General features: G+C 38.9%; 1 long non-coding RNA gene across 1 annotated transcript in view; it reads left to right on the forward strand.

Moving 5' to 3' along the window:
* LOC111547293 overlaps positions 1 to 18658 on the forward strand; it is a 41002-nt gene extending 22344 nt beyond the window's left edge. The window contains exons 3-5 of the long non-coding RNA XR_002733081.2: positions 13660 to 13805; positions 15492 to 15547; positions 15635 to 18658. This is a non-coding gene — a long non-coding RNA (uncharacterized LOC111547293). The remainder of the gene's footprint in view (positions 1 to 13659; positions 13806 to 15491; positions 15548 to 15634) is intronic.
* Positions 18659 to 20571: the final 1913 nt, after the last annotated feature.

A 20571-nucleotide genomic window follows, 5' to 3' on the forward strand; every position in this document is an offset into this window, starting at 1 on the left:
TCCTTCCTTCCTTCCTTCCTTCCTTCCTTCCTTCCTTCCTTCCTTCCTTCCTTCTTTCTTTCTTTGTTTATATTTTGAGATAGCGGTCTCAAACTCCTGGCTTCAAGTGATTGTTCTGCTTCAATCTCCTGAGTAGCTGGGATTACAGGCACAAGCCACCACACCCAGCTAATACAACACTATATTTTCTTTATCCATTCATCTGTTGTAGGACAATCAGATTGTTTCCATTTCTTGACTAATGAAAATAATGCTGCACTGAACATAGGAATACTAATATCCCTTTGAGATACTGATTTTATGTCTTTTGATATATACTCAGAAATGAAATTTTTGGATCATATGACAGTTCTATTTTTAATTTTTTGAGGAGCCTCCATATTGTTTTATATAATGGCAGTGCCAATTTGTTTTATATAATAGCAGTGCCAATTTACATTCTCAACGATGTGCAAGGGCCTTGTCCACATCATCACAAAAACGATCTTTTTTCTAACAGCTGTCCTAACAGATGTGATGCGGTAGCTCACTATGGTTTCAATTTGCATTTCCCTAAAACATAGTGGTGTTGAGCATGTTTTCATACACACTTTGCCCATTTTAATGTACTCTATGGAAAAATATCTGTTTAGTAAGGTCCATGGCCCAATTTTAAATCAGATTATAATTATGTTTTCTTTTTGCTATTAGATTGCACGAATTCGTTTTTTTAATTATTATTATACTTCAAGTTCTAGAATACATGTGCAGAATGGGCAGGTTTGTTACATAGGTGTATACATGCCATGGTGATTTGCTGCACCCATCAACCTGTCATCTACATTAGGTATTTCTCCTAATGCTGTCCCTCCCCTGTCCCCCAACCTGTCAGGACAGGTCCCAGTATGTGATGTTCCCCTCCCTGTGTCCACGTATTCTCATTGTTCAATTCCCACCTATGAGTTAGAACATGTGGTGTTTGGTTTTCTATCCTTGTGATAGTTTGCTCAGAATGATGGTCTCCAGCTGCATCCATGTCCCTGCAAAGGACATGAACTCATCCTTTTGTATGGCTGCATAGTATTCTGTGGTGTATATGTGCCATGTATTCTTTATCCAATCTATCATTGATGGGCATTTGGGTTACTTCCAAGTCTTTGCTATTGTGAACTGTGCACAATAAATGTACATGTGCATGTGTCTTTATAGTAGAATGATTTCTAATCCTTTGGGTATATACCCAGTAATGGGATTGCTGTGTCAAATGGTATTTCTGGTTTTAGATCCTTGAGGAATTGCCACACTGTCTTTCACAATGGTTGAACTAGTTTACACTCCCACCGACAGTGTAAAAGCATTCGTCTTTCTCTACATCCTCTCCAGCATCTGTTGTTTCCTGACTTTTTAATGATTGCCATTCAAACTGGCGTGAGATGGTACTTTATTGTGGTTTTGATTAGCATTTCTCCAATGACCGGTGATGATGAACTTTTTTTCTTATCATTGTTGGCCAAATGTCTTCTTTTGAGAAGTGTCTGTTCATATCCTTCACCCACTTTTTGATGGGGTTTTTTTTGTGTGTAAATTTTTTTAAGCTCTCTGTAGATTCTGGATATTAGCCCTTTGACAGATGGATAAATTGCAAAAAATTTCTCCCATTCTGTAGGTTGCCTGTTCACTCTGATGATAGTTTTTTTTTTTTTCCATGCATAAACTCTTTAGTTTAATTAGATCCCATTTGTCAATTTTGGCTTTTGTTGCCATTGCTTTTGGTGTTTTAGTCATGAAGTCTTTGCCCATGCCTGTGTCCTGAATGGTATTACCTAGGTTTTCTTCCGGGGTTTTTATGGATTTAGGTCTTACATTTAAGTCCTTAATCCATTTTGGGTTAAATTTTGTATAAGGTGTAAGGAAGGGGTTCAGTTTCAGTTTTCTGCATATGGCTAGCCAGTTTTTCCAACACCATTTATTATCCTTTCCCCATTGCTTGTTTTTGTCAGGTTTGTCAAAGATCAGATGGTTATAGATGTGTGGTGTTATTTCTGAGGACTCTGTTCTGTTCCATTGGTCTATATATCTGTTTTGGTACCAGTACCACGCTGTTTTGGCTAATGTAGTCTTGTAGTATACTTTGAAGTCAGGTAGTGTGATGCCTCCAGCTCTGTTCTTTTTGCTTAGGATTGTCTTGGCTATATGGGCCAAGAAAAGTTTTTTCTAATTCTGTGAAGAAAGTGAATGCTAGCTGATGGGGATAGCATTGAATCTATAAATTACTTTGGGCAGTATGGCCATTTTCATGATATTTACTCTTCCTATCCATGAGTATGGAATGTTTTTCCATTTGTTTGTGTCCTCTCTTATTTCCTTGAGCAGTGGTGTGTAGTTCGCCTTGAAGAGGTCCTTCACGTCTCTTGTAAATATACAATCATGTCATCTGCAAACAGAGACAATTTGACTTCCTCTTTTCCTATTTAAATACCCTTTATGTCTTTCTCTTGCCTGATTGCCCTGGCCAGACCTTCCAATACTATGTTGTATAAGAGTGGTGACAGAGGTCTTCCTGGTCTTGTGCCAGTTTTCTAAGAGAGTACTTCTAGCTTTTGCCCATTCAGTATGATACTGGCTGTGGGTTTGTCATAAATAGCTCTTATTATTTTGAGATATGTTCCATCAATACCTAGTTTATTGAGAGTTTTTATCATGAAGTCATGTTGAATTTTATCAAAGGCCTTTTCTTCCTCTACTGAGATAAGCATGTGGTTTTTGTCATTGGTTCTGTTTATGTGATGGAATACATTTACTGATTTGTGTATGTTGAACCAACCTTGCATCCCAGGGATGAAGCCAACTTGATCGTGGTGGATAAGCTTTTTGATGTGTTGCTGGATTCAGTTTGCCGGTATTTTATTAAGGATTTTTGCATCGATGTTCATCAGGGATATTGGCCTGAAATTTTCTTTTTTTGTTCTGTCTCTGCCAGGTTTTGGAATCAGGATACTGGCCTCATAAAATGAGTTAGGGAGGAGTCCCTCTTTTTCTACTGTTTGAAATAGTTTCTGAAGGAAGGGTACCAGCTCCTCTTTGTACCTTGGATAGAATTCAGCTGTGAATCCATCTGTTCTGGGGCTTTTTTTGGTGGTAAGCTATTAATTACTGCCTCCATTTCAGAACTTGTTATTGGCCTATTCAAGGATTTGACTTCTTCCTGGTTTAGACTTGGGAGGGTGTATGTGTCCAGGAATCATCCATTTCTTCTAGATTTTCTAATATATTTGTGTAGAGGCATTCATAGTATTGTCTGATGGAAGTTTGTATTTCTGTGGGATCAGTGGTGATATCCTCTTTATCATTTTCTATTGTGTCTATTTGATTCTTCTTTCTTTTCTTCTTTATTAGTCTGACCAGCGGTCTATCTATTTTGTTAATCTTTTCAAAAAACCAGCTCCTGAATTCATCGATTTTTTTTTTTTAAGGGTTTGTCCTGTCTGTATCTCCTTCAGTTCTGCTCTGATGTTAGTTATTTCTTGTCTTCTGCTAGTTTTTGAATTTGTTTGCTTGTGCTTCTCTGGTTACTTTAATTGTGATGTTAGGGTGTCGATTTTAGATCTTTCTCACTTTCTCATGTGGGCATTTAGTGCTATAAATTTCCCTCTACACACTGCTTTTAAATGTGTCCCAGAGATTCTGGTACGTTGTGTCTTTGTTCTCATTGGTTTCAAAGAACTTATTTATTTCTGCCTTAATTATGTTGTTTACCCAGTAGTCATTCAAGAGCAGGTTGTTCAGTTTCCATGTAGTTGTGTGGTTTTGAGAGTTTCTTAATCCTCAGTTCTAATTTGCTTGTACTGTGGTCTGAGAGACTGTTATGATTTCCGTTCTTTTGCATTTGTTGAGGAGTGTTTTACTTCCAATTATGTCATCAGTTTTAGAATAAGTGCAATGTAGTGCTGAGAAGAATGTATATTCTGATTTGGGGTGAAGCGTTCTGTAGATCTCTATTAGGTCTGCTTGGTCCAGTGCTGAGTCAAGTCCTGAATATCCTTGTTAATTTTCTGTCTCATTGATCTGTCTAATATTGACAGTGTAGTGTTAAAGTCTCCCACTATTATTGTGTGGGAGTTTAAGTCTTTTTGTAAGTCTCTAAGAACTTGCTCTATGAATCTGAATGCTTCTGTTTTAGTGCATACATTTTTAGGATAGTTAGCTCTTCTCATTGCATTGGTCCTTTTACCATTACGTCATGCCCTTCTTTATCTTATTTGCTCTTTTTTGGTTTAACATCTGTTTTGTCAGAGACTAGGATTGCAACCCCTGCTTTTTTTTGCTTTCCATTTGCTTGGAAAATATTCCTCCATCCCTTTATTTTGAGCCTATGTGTGTCTTTGCATGTGAGATGGGTCTCCTGAATACAGCACACCGATGGGTCTTGACACTTTATCCAATTTGCCAGTCTGTGTCTTTTAACTGGGCCTTTATCCCATTACATTTAAGGTTAATATTGTTATGTGTGAATTTGATCCCGTCATCATGATGCTAGCTGGTTACTTTGCACGTTAGTTGATGCAATTTCTTCATAGTGTCGATGGTCTTTAGAATATGGTATGTTTTTGCAGTGACTGGTACTGGTTGTTCCTTTCCATATTTAGTGCTTCCTTCAGGAGCTCTTATCAGGCAGGCCTGGTGGTGACAAAATCTCTCAGCATTTGCTTGTCTGTACAGGATTTTATGTCTCCTTCACTTATGAAACTTAGTTTGGCTGGATATGAAATTCTGGGTTGAAAATTCTTTTCTTTAAGAATGTTGAATATTGGTCCCTACTCTTTTCTGGCTTGTAGGGTTTCTGCAGAGAGATCCACTCTTAGTCTAATGGGTTCCCGTTCTGGGTAACTTGACCTTTCTCTCTGTGTGCTCTTAACATTTTTTCCTTCATTCAACCTTGGTGAATCTGACGATTATGTGTCTTGGGGTTGCTCTTCTTGAGGAGTATCTTTGTGGTGTTCTCTGTATTTCCTGAATTTTAATGTTGGCTTGTCTTGCTAGGTTGGGGAAGTTCTCCTGGATAATATCCTGGAGATATTTCCAACTTGGTTCCATTCTCCCCATCACTTTTAGGTACACCAATCAAACGTAGGTTTGGTCTTTTTACAAGTTCCATATTTCTTGGAGGATTTGTTCATTCCTTTTCATTCTTTTTTCTCTAATCTTGTCTTCATGCTTTATTTCATTAAGTTGATCTTCAATCTCTGATATCCTTTCTTCCGCTTGATTGGCTATTGATACTTGTGTATGCTTCACTAAGTTCTCATGCTGTGCTTTTCAGCTCCATCAGGTCATTTATGTTCTTCTCTAAACTGGTTATTCTAGTTAGCAATTCCTCTAACCTTTTTTCAAGGTTGTTAGCTTCCTTGCATTGGGTTAGAACATGCTCGTTTAGCTTGGAAGAGTTTGTTATTACCCACCTTCTGAGGCCTACTTCTGTCAATTTGTGAAACTCATTTTCCATCCAGTTTCGTTCCCTTGCTGGTGAGGAGTTGTGATCCTTTGGAGGAGAAGAGGCATTCTGTTTTTTTTCTGGCCTTTTGGCACTGGTTTTTCCTCATCTTTGTGGATTTATCTACCTTTGGTCTTTGATGCTGGTAACCTTCTGATGGGGTTTCTGTGTGCACGTCCTTTTTGTTGGTATTGATGCTACTCCTTCCTATTTGTTAGTTTTCCTTCTAAAAGTCAGGCTCCTTTGCTACAGGAGTTTGCTGGAGGTCCCCTCCAGACCCTGTTTTCCTGGGTATCACCAGTGGAGGCTGCAGAACAGCAAAGATTGCTGCCTATACCTTCCTCTGGAAGCTTTGTCCCAGAGGGGCACCTGCCGGATGCCAGCCAGAGCTCTCCTGTATGAGGTGTCTGTCGACCCCTGCTGGGAGGTGTCTCCCAGTCAGGAGGCACAGGGGTCAGGGACCCACTTGAGGAGGCAGTCCATCCCTTAGCAGAGCTCAAGTGCTGTGCTGGGAGATCCACTGCTCTCTTCAGAACCAGCATGCAAGAACACTTAAGTCTGCTGAAGCTTCACCCACAGCCGCCCCTTCCCCCAGGTGCTCTGTGCCAGGGAGCTGGGAGTTTTATCTATAAGCCCCTGACTGGGGCTGCTGCCTTCTTTTCTGAGATGCCCTGCTGAGAGAGAGGAGGAATCTAGAGAGGCAGTGTGGCTACAGCGGCTTTGCTGCAGTAGGCTCTGCCCAGTTTGAACTTCCTGGTTGCTTTGTTTATGCTGTGAGAGGAAAACTGCCTACTGAAGCCTCTGTAATGGCAGGTGCCCCTCCCTCGACCAAGTTCGACAGTTTCAGGTTGACTTCAGACTGCTGTGCTGGCAGTGAGAATTTTAAGCCAGTGGATCTTAGCTTGCTTGACTCTGTGGGGGTGGGGTCCACTGAACTAGACCACTTGGCTCCCTGGCTCCAGCCCTCTTTCCAGGAGAGTAAACGGTTCTGTCTCACTGGTATTTCAGGTGCCACTGGGGCATGAACAAAAAAACTCCTGCAGCTAGCTTGGTGTCTGCCCAAATGGCCGCCCAGTTTTTTGCTTGAAACCCAGGGCCCTGGTGGTGTAGGTACCTGAGGGAATCTCCCGGTCTGCAAGTTGGAAAGATTGTGGGAAGAGTGTAATATCTGGGCCAGAATGCACTGTCTTTCATGGCACAGTCCCTCACGGCTTCCCTTGGCTTGGGGAGGGATTTCCCTGACCCTCTGTGCTTCCTGGGTGAAGTGATGCCCCACCCTCCTTTGGCTTGTCCTCCATGGGCTACACCCACTTTCAAACCAGTCCCACTGAGATGAGTCAGGTACCTCAGTTGGAAATGCAGAAATCACCCGCCTTCTGCATTGATCTCACTGGGAGCTGCAGACTGGAGCTATTCGTATTCAACCATCTTGCCAGCCACCTGTGTGAACTTCTTATATATTCTGAATATAAACTCTTTTTCAGTCGTATGGTTTGCAAATATTTTTTCCTGTTCCATAGGTTTCTTTTATATGTTGTAGATTATTTTCTTTGCTATGCAGAAGTATTTAGTTTTCTATAATCCATTTTTAACTTTTTCATCTCTACTGCCTGTGCATATGATCTCAAATCCAAAAATTTATTGCTATGATGTGTGTCATAGTTTTCCCCTTTGTTTCTTCTAAGAGTTTTATGGTTCCAATATTTATGTTTAAATCTTTAATCTATTTTGGGTTGATTTTTGTGCATGAAGTAAGATAAGGATCCAATTTCATTTTTTGCATGTGAATATCCAGTTTCCCCACATCATTCATTGGACAGACTATAGTTTCCCCCTTGTGTGTTCTCGGCACCTTTATCAAAAATCAGTTGACTATTATGTGTGGGTTTATTCGAGGGTTAATTTTGTTCTATTGGTCTATATGTCTGTTTTTATACTGGTACCATATTGTTTTGATTTCTATTCCTTTGTAATGTAATTTAAAATCAAGAAGTGTGCTACCTCCAGCATTGTGGTTCTTGCTCAAGATTTCTTTGGCTATTTAGGATATTTTATGGTTCTATATAAATTTTAGGATTATTTTCTCTATTTCTATAAAAAATACTACTGGAATTTTGATTGTGATTGCATTGAATCTGTAGATCACTTTATGTAGTGTGAATATTTTTAGAATATTAATTCTTCTGCTCCATAAACAAATAATATTTTTCCATATATTTATGTCTTCTTCATTTTTTAATCAGTGTTTTATAATTTTTAGTGTACAGATCTTTCACCTCATTGGTTAAATTTATTTCTAAGTATTCTTTTTTTAAGTTATTGTAAGATTGTTTCTTAATATCTTTTTCGTCTAGCTCATTGTTAATGTATATAAATAAAACTGATTTTTGTATGTTGATTTTCTATCTTGCAACTTTACTAAATTTCTGTAGTAGTTCTCATAGTTTTTCATAGAATCTTTAGAGATTTCTACATATAAGATCATGTCGTCTGTAAACACATACAGTTTTATATCTTTTCTGATTTGGATGCCCTTGCCTAATGCCCTTGCCTAATGGCTCTGACTAGAATATAGGCTCTGACTTACAATATTGTGTTGAATGGCAGTGGTGAGAGGGGGCATCCTTGTTTTGTTCTTGATCTTAGAGTAAAAGCTTTCAGCTTTCCACCATTGAGTATGATATTAGCTGCAGACTTGTTATATATGGCCTTTATTGTGTTAAAATACATCTCCTCTATATCTAATTTGTTGGACGTTCTTGTCATGAAAAAATATTGAATTTTATCAGATAATTTTGTTGCTTCTATTGAAATAATCATATCATTTTTGCTATGCACTTTGTTAATTTGGTGTATCACATTTATTGAGTTGCATGTATTGAACAATTGTTACATACCACAGATAAATACCATTCGATCACAGTGTATTATCATTTGAATGTGCTGTGGAATTAAGGTTTTAGTATTTTCTTGAGGGTTTATGCATTTTTGTCCATCAGGATATTGGCCTATAATTTTATTTTCCAGTAATGTCCCTGTCAGCTTTGGTATCAGAATAATGTTTACCTCATAAAATGAGTTTAAAAATATTATTTCCTCTTCAACTTTTGGAAGATTTTAAGAAGGATTTCCATTAATTTTTCTTTAAAATTTTAGTAGAATTCACCAGTGAAAGCATTTGGTCCTGGACTTTTATTTGTTGGAAGACTTGATTGCTGATGGAATCTTCTTCTTATTGTTCAGTTCACATTTTTCTATTTCTTAAGTCTTAGTAGGTTGTATGTGTCTAGGAATTCATTTTTTCTAGTTCATCCAATTTGTTAGATAATTATTCATAGTAGTCTCTTATGATCCTTTGTGTGATATCAGTTGTTTCCTCTTTTCTTTCTAATTGTATTTGAGTATTCTCTATTTTTTTTAAGTTAGTCTAGCTAAACTTTTGTCAACTTTGTTCACCTTTCTGAAAAACCAACCCAGTTTTACTGATTATTTTTCTATTGTTTTTCTAGTCTGTGTTTTATTTATTTCTACTCTGATTTTAATTATCCTTTATTTTATTCTTCCTTTTCAAACTTTGGGCTTCGTTTAGTTTTATTCTGTTGCCTTATGTTCAAGATCGTTCTTTTTTCCTTCTTTAAAAAAGTTTTTTTTGAGAGACAGGGACTTGCTGTCCTGTTTCCCAGGCTGGAGTGCGATGGCATGATCACGGCTCACAGCAGCCTCGAAACCCTGGGCTCAAGTGATGCTCCCACCTCAGCCTCTCCGGTAGCTAGGACTACAGGTATATGCTACCACACCTGCCTAATTTATTTTTTGTAGAGGCAGGGTCTCACTATGTTGCCCAGGCTGATCTCAAACTCCTGGCCTCAAGCAATCCTCCCATCTTGGCCTTCCATAGCACTGAGATTACATGTGTGAGCCACCAGAGCAGCCCACCTTCCTTTTTTCTTAATGTAGGTCCTTGTTGTTATAAACTTTCTTCTTAGAATGAATTTTTCTGCATCCCATAAGTTTTGGTCTGTTGTGTTTCCATTTTCATTTGCCTCAAGATTTTTTTTTTTTTTTTAATTTTCCTTTTGAGTTCTTCTTTGACCCATTTGTTGTTCAGGAGGTGTTGTTTAATTTCCACATACTGTGAATTTTAAAATTTCTTCATGTCATTGATTTCTTGTTTCATACCATTGTGGTCAGAAAAGATGCATGATATAAATCCAGTCTTCTTAAATTTGTAAAAACTTGTTTTGTGGCCTAGCATATGATCCTTTCTGGAAACTGTTCTGTGTGCAATTGAGGAGAATATTCTACCATGTTGAGTGGAATGTTCAGTTTATGTCTGTTAGGTTTATTTGTCTATAGTATTCAAGTCCAATGTTATTGATTTTCTGTCTGAATAATTGATCCATTGTTGAAAGTGAAATATTACTTTACTATTTTTTAGTGGTCTAATTCTCTCTGTAGAGCTATTCATATGTGTTCTATATATTAAGGTGTTACAGTGCTATGTGCCTATATATTTACAATTGATATATCCTCTTGATAAATTGAATCATTTATTGTTATATAATGACTGTTTCTTTTACAGTTTTTGACTTAAGGTCTATTTTGTATGATATAGGTATAGCTACCCCTGCTCTTTTCTAGTTTCCATTTGCATGGAAAGTCTTTCTTTCATTTATTTCCTTTCAATCTATGTGTGTCTTTAAAGCTGAAGTGAGTCTCTTGTAGGCATCATATAGATGGGTCTTGTGTGTGTGTGTGTGTGTGTGTGTGTGTGTTTGATCTATTCAGGCATTCTATGTCTTTTGAGTAGAGCATTTAGTCCATTTACATTTAACATAATTATTGAGAGGTAACAACTTATTATTGCCATTTTGTTAATTGTTTTCTGACTGTTTGGTAGGTTCTTTGTTCCTTTCTTCCTCTTCTGCTATCTTTTTGATTTATTTATTTTATGTAGTGGTATGCTTTGATTTCTTTCTCTTTATTGTTTGTGTATCTAATATAGATACTTGTTTTGTGGTTACTGTTAGGCTTACATAAAACATCTAATAGTTACAACAGGCTATTTTAATCTAATAACAACTTTGATCACTACACAAGCTCTGCCCAATTTTATGTTTTTAATATATAACTTCTTATATTATGAACCCACTAATAAATTATTATAGTTTTTAATACCTTGACTTTTAATCTTTGTGCTAGATTTATAAGTGATTTACATACCATTATTATAGCACTAGAGTATTCTGAATTTAATTACATAATTACCTTTCCAAGTGAGTTTTATATTTTCATATGTATTTACATTACTAATTAGCATTATTTCATTTCAGGTTGAAGAACTCTCTTTAGCATTTTTTTAAGGCAGATCTAATGATGATGATCTCCCTCAACTTTTGTTTCTCTGAAGAAATTTCTATCTATCCTTCGTTTATGAAGAATAGCTTTGCCAGGTGAACTATTATTATTTGGCAGGGGTTCTTTCCAGCACTCTGAATATATCATTCCAAGTTCTCCTGACCTGCAAGGTTTCTGCTGATGGCCTCATAGAAATTTTCTTGTGTTTGATGAGCCTCTATTTTCTTGTTGCTTTCAAATTTCTCTCTTTTGTCTTTGTGTTTGATAGTTTGATTAAAATATGTGTCAGTGAAATCTTTGGGGACCACCACTGAGCTTCATGTACTTGGATTTCCATATCTCTTCCCAAACTTGGACAATTTTCAGCCATATTTCTTTAAATAGTTTTCTGTCCTTTTCCCTCTCTGTCTTCTCCTTCTGAAGATTCCATAATATAAATATTAGCTCTTTTGATGGGGTCTCAAAAATCTCATAGGCTTTCTTCATTCCCTTTTGTTCTTTTTCACTTTTTCTTTTATGCCTTGATAATTTAAAATGACATGTCTTCAAATTCGGATTCTTTGGCTTGATTGAGTCTGCTATTGAAACTTTCTATTGCATTCTCCAGTTCAGTCACTGTATTCTTTCAGCTTCAAAATTTCTGTTTGGTTCTCTCTTTTTCTGTTTTCTATCTCTTTTTTGAACATCTCATTTTGTTCTCATATTGTTTTCCTGATTTCATTAAATCATTTATCTATGTTCTCTTGTAACCTGCTGAGCTTCTTTGTAACAATTATTTGTTTCTTGTTTGGTGTCTCGTTTCCCTGGTTTCTTGTGATCCTTGTTTGTGCAGGTTTGATATATAGGTAAACAGACAGGTGTCTCTGCCTTCGAAGACCTTTTCTAGATTTAGTTGACTGGCTGTGGTAAGAAAAGACGTTTATCAGTGGGGTGAGGGGGCCCTGGAGCATACTGTATCACCAGATATCAAATGTGGGAGCATAAAGTAGCTCTGGGTCTTGTGTGGGGTTGGTGTAGAGTCTTATCAGCTCAGAAAGCTGTGGTCCATGATGTCAGCAGCAGCAAAACCCTTATTGATAAGAACTGCAGGGGACCCACAGTGAGTAAAAAAGCTGTTAGGGTCCTCAGCAGTGCCTCTGGCTTCAGTAGCAAGGGACAAGGGCAAACAGTGGTGGACATCAGGACTTGAAGTTTACACATGTGTGGCTTCAGAGACCAGCTGTACATGTAAGTGTGGCTGCAGGGGTTGGCACTGCCAGTATGCATGAGCTCAACTGCAAGGAATAGCTGAAGGCATGTGCCTGGTGGTGAGGGAGTTGGGGCTAGCTGGTGCATCTACACTGCTGTCGGGACCAGAGCTGACGGCTAGCTGCAGGTGACTGAATGGTAGTGAAGGCTGGCAGTGGGGTCAGTGTCAGCTGTGTAAACACACATGCTTGCAGGATCACCATGGGCATACATACAGCACTGCATGTCATGGCTTGATGCAGGAACCCAAGTCATCTGCAAGCATGTGCATGCAGTAGCCAGGCTGTGTGTGGGGATGGGGCACCCATGGTGGAAAGAAAGCTCTGTGAAGGGGAGAAAAGGGTGACAGCTCAGACAGCTGGAGTCTGCAAAGACCGTAGATCTCAAAGGCGAAAGCTTTTGGCATCCCCTGTGGAGCAGACCGCTTGGATCCACAATGATGAACACCATGGGGTCCTCAGAGGACCTGGCTGTTGAGGAGGATGCTGTGAAACACCACAAGAGCTGTTGAGGTCCTCAGTGGCGAGAGTTGAGGATCAAGCCATGGGGGGTCACAATAGCATCCACCATATGGCTGACACTGATAGCCTCCAGCCTTCTTTGTTTTTTAGCTGAATATATGTCATGTTAAGTTTTTAGTCCTCTCCAGATGTCTCAGCTATGTTGGTGTCCCCAGGGATCTGGGTAAGGTGAAGCCAAAGCAGATCCTTAGGGCAATGCCCCCAAAAGACTGGGGAAGTTGGTCATTCATTCCGCTCTTCTTGTCCCTGTAAGGCGAACTTGTGCACTGGGTAGTTCCCTCTTAGCACTGAGCAGTGACAGCCTCAGGGGATGAGATGGTGCAGGCAAAATGGAACTGTTGTTCCTATGCCTTTTATGCAATTATTCCTTGTGTTGTTGTTGTTTGTTGGTTTGTTTGTTTGTGTTGCTTTGCTGTGTTGCTGCAGCTTCTCAAATTGAAGCGCTAGTTTCACTTGTGGATAGATGTCTAATTATTATTTTTTTGTGAGCAGGTGAAGGCTGGTGTCTCCTACTCTGATATCTTGCTGATGTTATTCCTGAAATCTAACCTTTAAAAGGAGATGATACCTTGCTTTAAAAAGAGCTAGGAGTTTTAAATCAAATGGTTACTTTCTGGAACTTTTCCATTCAAAGCACTAAGAAAATGGGATACTGTAATTTTAGTTGAATATATATCATGTTAAGTAATAAGTGTCTTTAGCTATTGCTTCAGTTGACTGATTTACCAAAAGCCATTTTGATTCAATATCACCGGGAAAAATTAAGAAAACATTAATATTCCCTGCACAGACTAACATATTCAAGACTTGCTATTTTCAGTCAGACAAAGATCATTAGGAAATAAATTTGCGTTCATCAGAGCCAAATATGCTTAATAACTACTTCATTAAAATCTGCTAATGCTGGAACTCTTTTTGAGGAATTGGATTTATAACAACAAGCCATAGATAGCAACGAGATGACTCTGCCCCCGAAGAAATGACCCTTATTTTGTCTAGTTTAAAAATAGTTTGTTTAGTGGTAAGAAAAGCCTTAGTTCTTGGCTTCTGTCTCTTGCACAGTTTCCAACATGACAACAGGAGAGGGAGGCAATCAAGAGTACATGATAGGAAAACATACTAGCTTCCCATTGACTGGGGGTAAAACTTCCCGAGAACAAGAAGACTGACCTGATTCAACTCAAATCAACAGAAGCAGCACTAAGATGGTAAATAAAGAACTTTTTTTTTTTTAGACAAAGACTCGCTCTTGTTGCCTAGGCTGGAGTGCAATGGTGCGGTCTCGGCTCACTGCAATCTCCGCCTCCCAGGTTCAAGCCATTCTCCTGCCTCAGCCTCCTGAGTAACTGGGATTACAGGTACCTGCCAGCATGCCTGGCTAATTTTTGTATTTTTAGTAGAGACGGGGTTTCACCATGTTGGCCAGGCTGGTCTGACCTCAGGTGATCTGCCCACCTCAGCCTCCCAAAGTGCTGGGATTACAGGCATGAGCCACCGCACCCGGCAAATGAACAGGCATGGGGAACCTCACAGGCAACACAAAGCTCATCTCTTTTATATTTACAAGGCAACATTTCCTCTATCCATTCTTCAGCACCTTTTCCTTATCTTCCTCCTGGGTCTGCATCTGAACTCTAACCAAGTGGTTGTCAACTCAGTGTGAGTGTCAGAATTACCTGTGTAGATATTCAACTATCACACATGATCTATTCATGTGGTAGGGCCACCGTAATTATACCAGAGACTGGGTGGCTTCAACAACAGCAATTTATATTCTCACAGTTCTGGAGGCTAGAAATCCAGGATTAAAGTTTCAACAGATTTTGTTTCTTCTGACGCTTCTTTCCTTGGCTTGTAGGTGACCACTTTCTTGCTGTGCCCTCACATGGTCACCCCTCTGGGCATGTGCACCCCTGGTGTCTCTCTGTGTGTTCATATTTCCTCTTCTGACAAGGACAACAGTCAGATTGGATTAAGGCACACCCTAACAGCCTCATTTTAACTTAATCACTTCTTTAAAGACCCCCAAGTTCACATATAGGCACATTCTGAGGTACTAGGGTTGAGAGCTTCAACATGTGAATTTATGGGACACAATACACAGTTCAGCCCATTACTTTCCCCAAGTCCCAGTCACAGAGACTCTGATTCAGTAGGTATGGGGAAGTACCTTGGATCTTTACTTTAAAACTGCCACAGGGAGCCTCAAATACACAGGATTGCATTCCAGTGTATTTTCTGACTTCTATGTATAATCCTTGAAGTCAAAGACGCCTTGTACATGTATATAATCTCATTCATTTTTATAGTACCTACCAAAGACACTTAGGAAACAGTCATTTTGTTTTAGTTATTACTCTGTTCTCTCTGGGGTTTTCCTACTTATCTATCTATTCTCTCTCTCTCTCTCTCTCTCTCTCTCTCTCTCTCTCTCTGAGACAGACTCTTGCTCTGTTGCCCAGGCTGGAGTGCAGTGGCACGATCTCAGCTCACTACAACCTCCATCTCCCGGATTCAAGTGATTCGCCTGCCTGAGTCTCCCAAGTAGCTGGGATTACAGGTGTGCTATCACACCTGGCTAAGTTTTGTATTTTTAGTAGAGATGGGTTTTGCCATGTTGGCCAGGCTGGTCTCAAACTCCTGACCTCAGGTGATCTGCCCACCTCAGGTGATCTGCCCACCTCAGCCTCCCAAAGTGCTGGAATTACAGGCACGAGTCACTACACCTGGCCTATTTATTCTCTATATTTGATTTATTACTGACATGAGTATTTTATGTTTGCACTCTCTTACCCTTCCAGGGGCCATTATCTTCTCATCTCTATAGCTTTGAGGAGGACCCACCTGTTCCCTGTCCCAGTACTTCTTTATTCTCCAACTCTATTTCCCTGCAGGGCTCTGGAATCTAAACCACTCTGGGGAGAAATCTCAGGACCGATCCATACTTTAGGTAAGTTGGCATGTGGGCAAACTTGCTGCTTTTCTCATTTCAGTCTTGTGTCTCTGTCTTGGTAATTAGGTTTCTATTTTATTTCAGGGTCTGGATCCACGTGACACACACTAGCTCCACATTGGTCTCTTGATTGTTAGCTGATATCTAACTTCCTGCCTTGTTAGCCTGCCCATTCTCCAAGCTTGGAAACCTCTGTGCCTTATCCTTGCCATCCTGCCAGTGTCATCAGCATAAATAATCTAGATCAAGAAGTGGTAAACTTTTTCTGTTAAGGACCTGAAAGTAAATATTTTAGGTTTTGCCAGTCATGTGGACTCTGTCAAGACTACTCAACTCTAACTCTATAGAGCAGAAGCAGCCAGAAATGACATGTAAACAAATGAACATGGCTATGTTCAAATAAAACTTATGTACAAAGACAGCTAGCAGCTGAGGGCTGCTGACCTGAGGGCTGTAGTTGGCAAACTTGATCGCAATGGAGTGTTATCAATTTCTTCTGTGGAATTTCATGGGCTCCTTCTATTAGAGAGGAGATTTTAATTAGATACTTTCTCTTTTATCTGTTTTATATTTAGGACTCTAATCATTCCGTCCTGTATTCAGTCCATCAAGGCTGCTATAACAAAATTTCATAAATTGGGTGGCTTAAACAACAGAAATTTACTTCTTCTAGAACTAGGGACTGGGAAGGATCTAGGTCATGGCAGATTTTGTGTCTGGTGAGGATCCACTTTCTACTTTACTACATCCTCACATGGTGGAAAAATTATAGTTTCTTCAGCCCTTGTAAGGGCACTAATCCCATTTATGAGGGTCCCACCCTGATGACCAAATCACTTCCCAAGAATTCCGCCTCCTTATAGTATCACACTGACGATTAGGGTTCAACATAAATCTTGGGGAGACAAAAATATTCAGACCACAGCAGACTCCAAGTAAAAATTTTGATGTAAAGGGGGTTCTACTGCTTTAAAATAAAAGGTTTGAAAACTACTAGTATAGATCAGTTCTAAGAAATACACAAACTGAGATCTGAAAAAAATTAATTTGCCCTCAGTTGTAGAATTGCAGTTAGAAACTGCAGCTAGAAACCATAATGTTAATGATTAAACAAAATGTGGGGCCTTTCTAAGCATGGGAAACTTGTACAACTACACAAATTACACAGCCATAAAGTCATTTCTAGAGGGAGGATTGCTCTCTGTAAAGTCTCAAGAGGCACCGAGTGATTTGAATTTCTTAATAATTTTATTAACAAGGGGCTCTGAATTTTCATTTTGCACTGGGCCTTGCAAATGATATAGCTGATCCTGCTCTTTACCCCCACATAAATATGCAATGCCTTTGTGCAGTAAATAAGACCCCATAAATGTCAAGAGAGGTGAGATCACCCCGACTTAATTATTTTAAGAAACAGCTCATAGTCCTTACCATCAACTTATAACTGTGCTGTAACTGCCTAGAGCTTTTGGTTTATTTATGAGTTACACAAACATTTGAGTTTGATGGCCCAAAGCAAAATTTGCAGCCAGCCAAGCTGGCCTTTGAAGTTTGCTTTCCTTCCTTTGGGATGAGCTTCATGACCCCTATTTCTGCCTGAATCCCCTCCCAAGCCCGTCTCTACCTGGGGTTCACTGCCCTCATGCTCTCCATATTATTTTTTTGCTACATGATTCTCTCCCTCAGATTGGTACATATCCCTTGTGTGGCAACTCTCCCTCAGTACCAGATTTTTTAGCTTCCAAGGTCAGAGTAAGTAAACTTATTTGTGGAAATGGGGTTTAGCCACCAACATGTCTCCTTAACAATAGTACTTTGATTTTCTTCAGACAGCCACCTCTTCCACATGGCCATATAATTCAGAGGCGGATAGCCCCATCCCTAAGCCCAAGACTAGGTCCTTATTGGTCTAAGCCAATTATGAAGACATTATTCTCCTTTCTGTGACTGCTTTGAGAAGATGTGTGACATAGTCCAAGCCTAAGAATGCAGGTGGTGGAATGGGATAAGCAGAGGTGGAATGGCATCTGGGCAGTGTTGCCTTGCTCTTAAAGATATAAGAAAATGATGCCCTCTTGTTTTTCCTCAATATGTGTGTTATTATTCCTCAAAAACCAAAATACTCGAGAAATCTCATATTTATACAGAAAGTGGATTTACCTTAGCCAAAGCCTATTTTCATGTGGATTTCAATGACCTAAATAATAAAAACTTTGCAGACACAAAAAAGTGTCAAATTCTTCAGAACTCTAAGGACTGTATTTATAAATTTCACAAATTGTTCCAATGCTTTTTAAATGTCTAGATTCACAGGTTGTTTTAAAACTTTACTAGTCTATAAAATTAAATCTTGCATTAAAACACAATTTCCCAATTAAAAAATGGGCAAAAGTCCTGAACGGACTTCTCACCAAAGATGATAAAGACAGATGGCAAATAAGCACATGAAAAGATGCTCCACATCACATATCATTAGAGAAATTCAAATTAAAAAATGAGATACCACTACACAACTATTAGAATGGCCAAAATCCAGAACATTGATAATGATGCTGGAGAAGATGTGGTACAATAGGAACTTTCATTGCTGGTGAGAATGCAGAATTGTACAGTCATTTTGGAAGAGTTTGGCAGTTTCTTACACATACTCTTATCACATAATCCAGCAGTCACACTCAATAGTATTTACCCAAAGGAGTTGAAAATTTATGTCCACAAAAATCTTGCACACAGGTGTTTATGGCGCTGTCAAAACTTGGAAGCAACCAAGATGCCCTTCGATAGATTCTAGGGATTGAATTGTTTCTACTCCTCTCTCCAAATTCACATATTAAAGCCCTAATCCCAAATGTGACTGTATTTGGAGATTGAGCCTTTAGGAGGTAACTAAGGTTAAATGAGGTCCAACACAACTGTTGGCTTTATAAGAAGAAGAGATCTCTCCCTGGCCACTCCACATGAACTCAGAGAAAAGGCCAGTGAGGATGCAGTGAGAAGGTGGTTATCTGCAAGCTAAGAAGAAAGTCCTCACCAGAGGCCGGGCTCAGTGGCTCACGCCTGTAATCCCAGCACTTTGGGAGGCCGAGGTGGGCGGATCATGAGGTCAGGAGATCGAGACTATCCTGGCTGACACGGTGAACAATACAAAAAATTAGCCGGGCGTGTTGGCAGGCGCTGGTAGTCCCAGCTACTCGGGAGGCTGAGGCTGGAGAAATGGTGCGAATCCGGGAGACGGAGCTTGCAGTGAGCCGAGATTGTGCCACTGCAGTCCAGCCTGGGGACACAGCAAGACTCAGTGTCAAAAAAAAAAAAAAAAGAAAGTCCTCACCAGAAACAGGACCTGCTGGACCTTGATCTTGAACTTCCAGCCTCCTTCACTTTGAGAAAATAAATTTCTGTTGTTTAAGCCATGCAGCTTGTGTTATTTTGTTATGGCAGCCCTAGCCACCTAAGATGGTAGGTGAATAAATAAACTGTGGTATATTCAGACAACAGAATATTATCCAATTATCCAGTGCTAAACAAAAGTTAGCTATGAAGCCCTGAAAAGACATGGAGGAAACATAAATGCATATCACTAAGTAAAAGAAGCCAATCTGAAAAGACTACATACTACATGATTCCAACTACATGACATTTTGGAAAAGACAAAAGTATGGAGACAGTAAATGACTCATGAATGACTAAGTGCCCTCCCTGTGGTAATGAGTTAACATTAGATGCGGTTGTTTAAAAAGAGCCTGGCACCTCCTCCCTCTTTCTTTCTCCCTCTCTTGACATGTCATCTGCTGGCTTCTCCTTTGCCTTCTGCCATGATTGTAAGCTTCCTAATGCCTCACCAGAAGCAGACATTGACACTACGCTTCTTGTGTAGCCTACAGAATCATGAGCTAAATAAATCTTTCTTCTTTCCAAATTACCTAGCCTCAGGTATTCTTTTATAGCAATGCAAAACAGACTAACACAGGACCTCTCTGTTCTTTCTGCTCATTTTTGCTGTGATCCTAAAGCTGCTTTAAAAAATAAAGTCTATTTAAAATAAAAATAAATTTTAGTTTCTTTCAGAAAAAAATGATTTAACTATAAAATACCTGAAAATATAATAGAGGGGAAAAGCAACTGAATATTGAAAATGCCTAAGATGGCAAGAATGGAGAAAGAGGTAAACAAAAAATAAATAATTTTTTATAGTAGCAAGATAGTAGAATTAAACTCAACCATATTAAGTAAAAATGGACTAAACATTCCAGTTAAAAGGCAGTTTATTAGATTTGATAAATAAGCAATACCAAAAAACATAGCAAAGAAACACATTAAAGTTGTAGAATGTGCAAGAAGCTATACTATGCAAACATTAAGCATAAGAAAGTTATATCAGACCAAGCAGACTTTGAGACAAGAAGTATTACTATAGATAAAGTGGGATATTTTGTAATGACAAAAGGGACAAATATTAAGAAGATATGACAATACTACATATGTAATCACCTCATAACAGAACCTAAAAATGCATGAATCAAAATTGTCAAAACTAAATAAATCAACAGATACATAGTTGTAGTTGGAAATTTTAATGCCCTTCTCTCACTACTTAAAGAAGGCAGAGACAAAAATCAACAAACACATCGATTTAAATACTACTACTGGCCCTGTCATTTAGAAAACATAATACCCAACAACTACAGAATATCCATTCTGTTTAAGTCCACATGGAACATACACCAAGATACACCATGTGTCAAGCCAGAAAAAAAAATGTCTCAATGAATTTCAAATAATAAAAATGATAGAGTAATTCTCTGACCACACAAGAATGAAATCAGAAATTAGTAACAATACAGTACCCAGAAAATTCCCAAACATTAGGAAATTAATCCACACATTTCTAACTAACACAAGGGCCAAAGACTACAGAACAAGGAAACATAAATGATCAGTTTCACAAATAAAGGAGGATATCACCATGACCTGACAGATATTAGAAGGGTATTATAAACAATTTTATGCCAATAAAAACCAAC

Source organism: Piliocolobus tephrosceles, chromosome 5, assembly GCF_002776525.5.
Source record: "Piliocolobus tephrosceles isolate RC106 chromosome 5, ASM277652v3, whole genome shotgun sequence".
NCBI lineage: Eukaryota > Metazoa > Chordata > Mammalia > Primates > Cercopithecidae > Piliocolobus > Piliocolobus tephrosceles.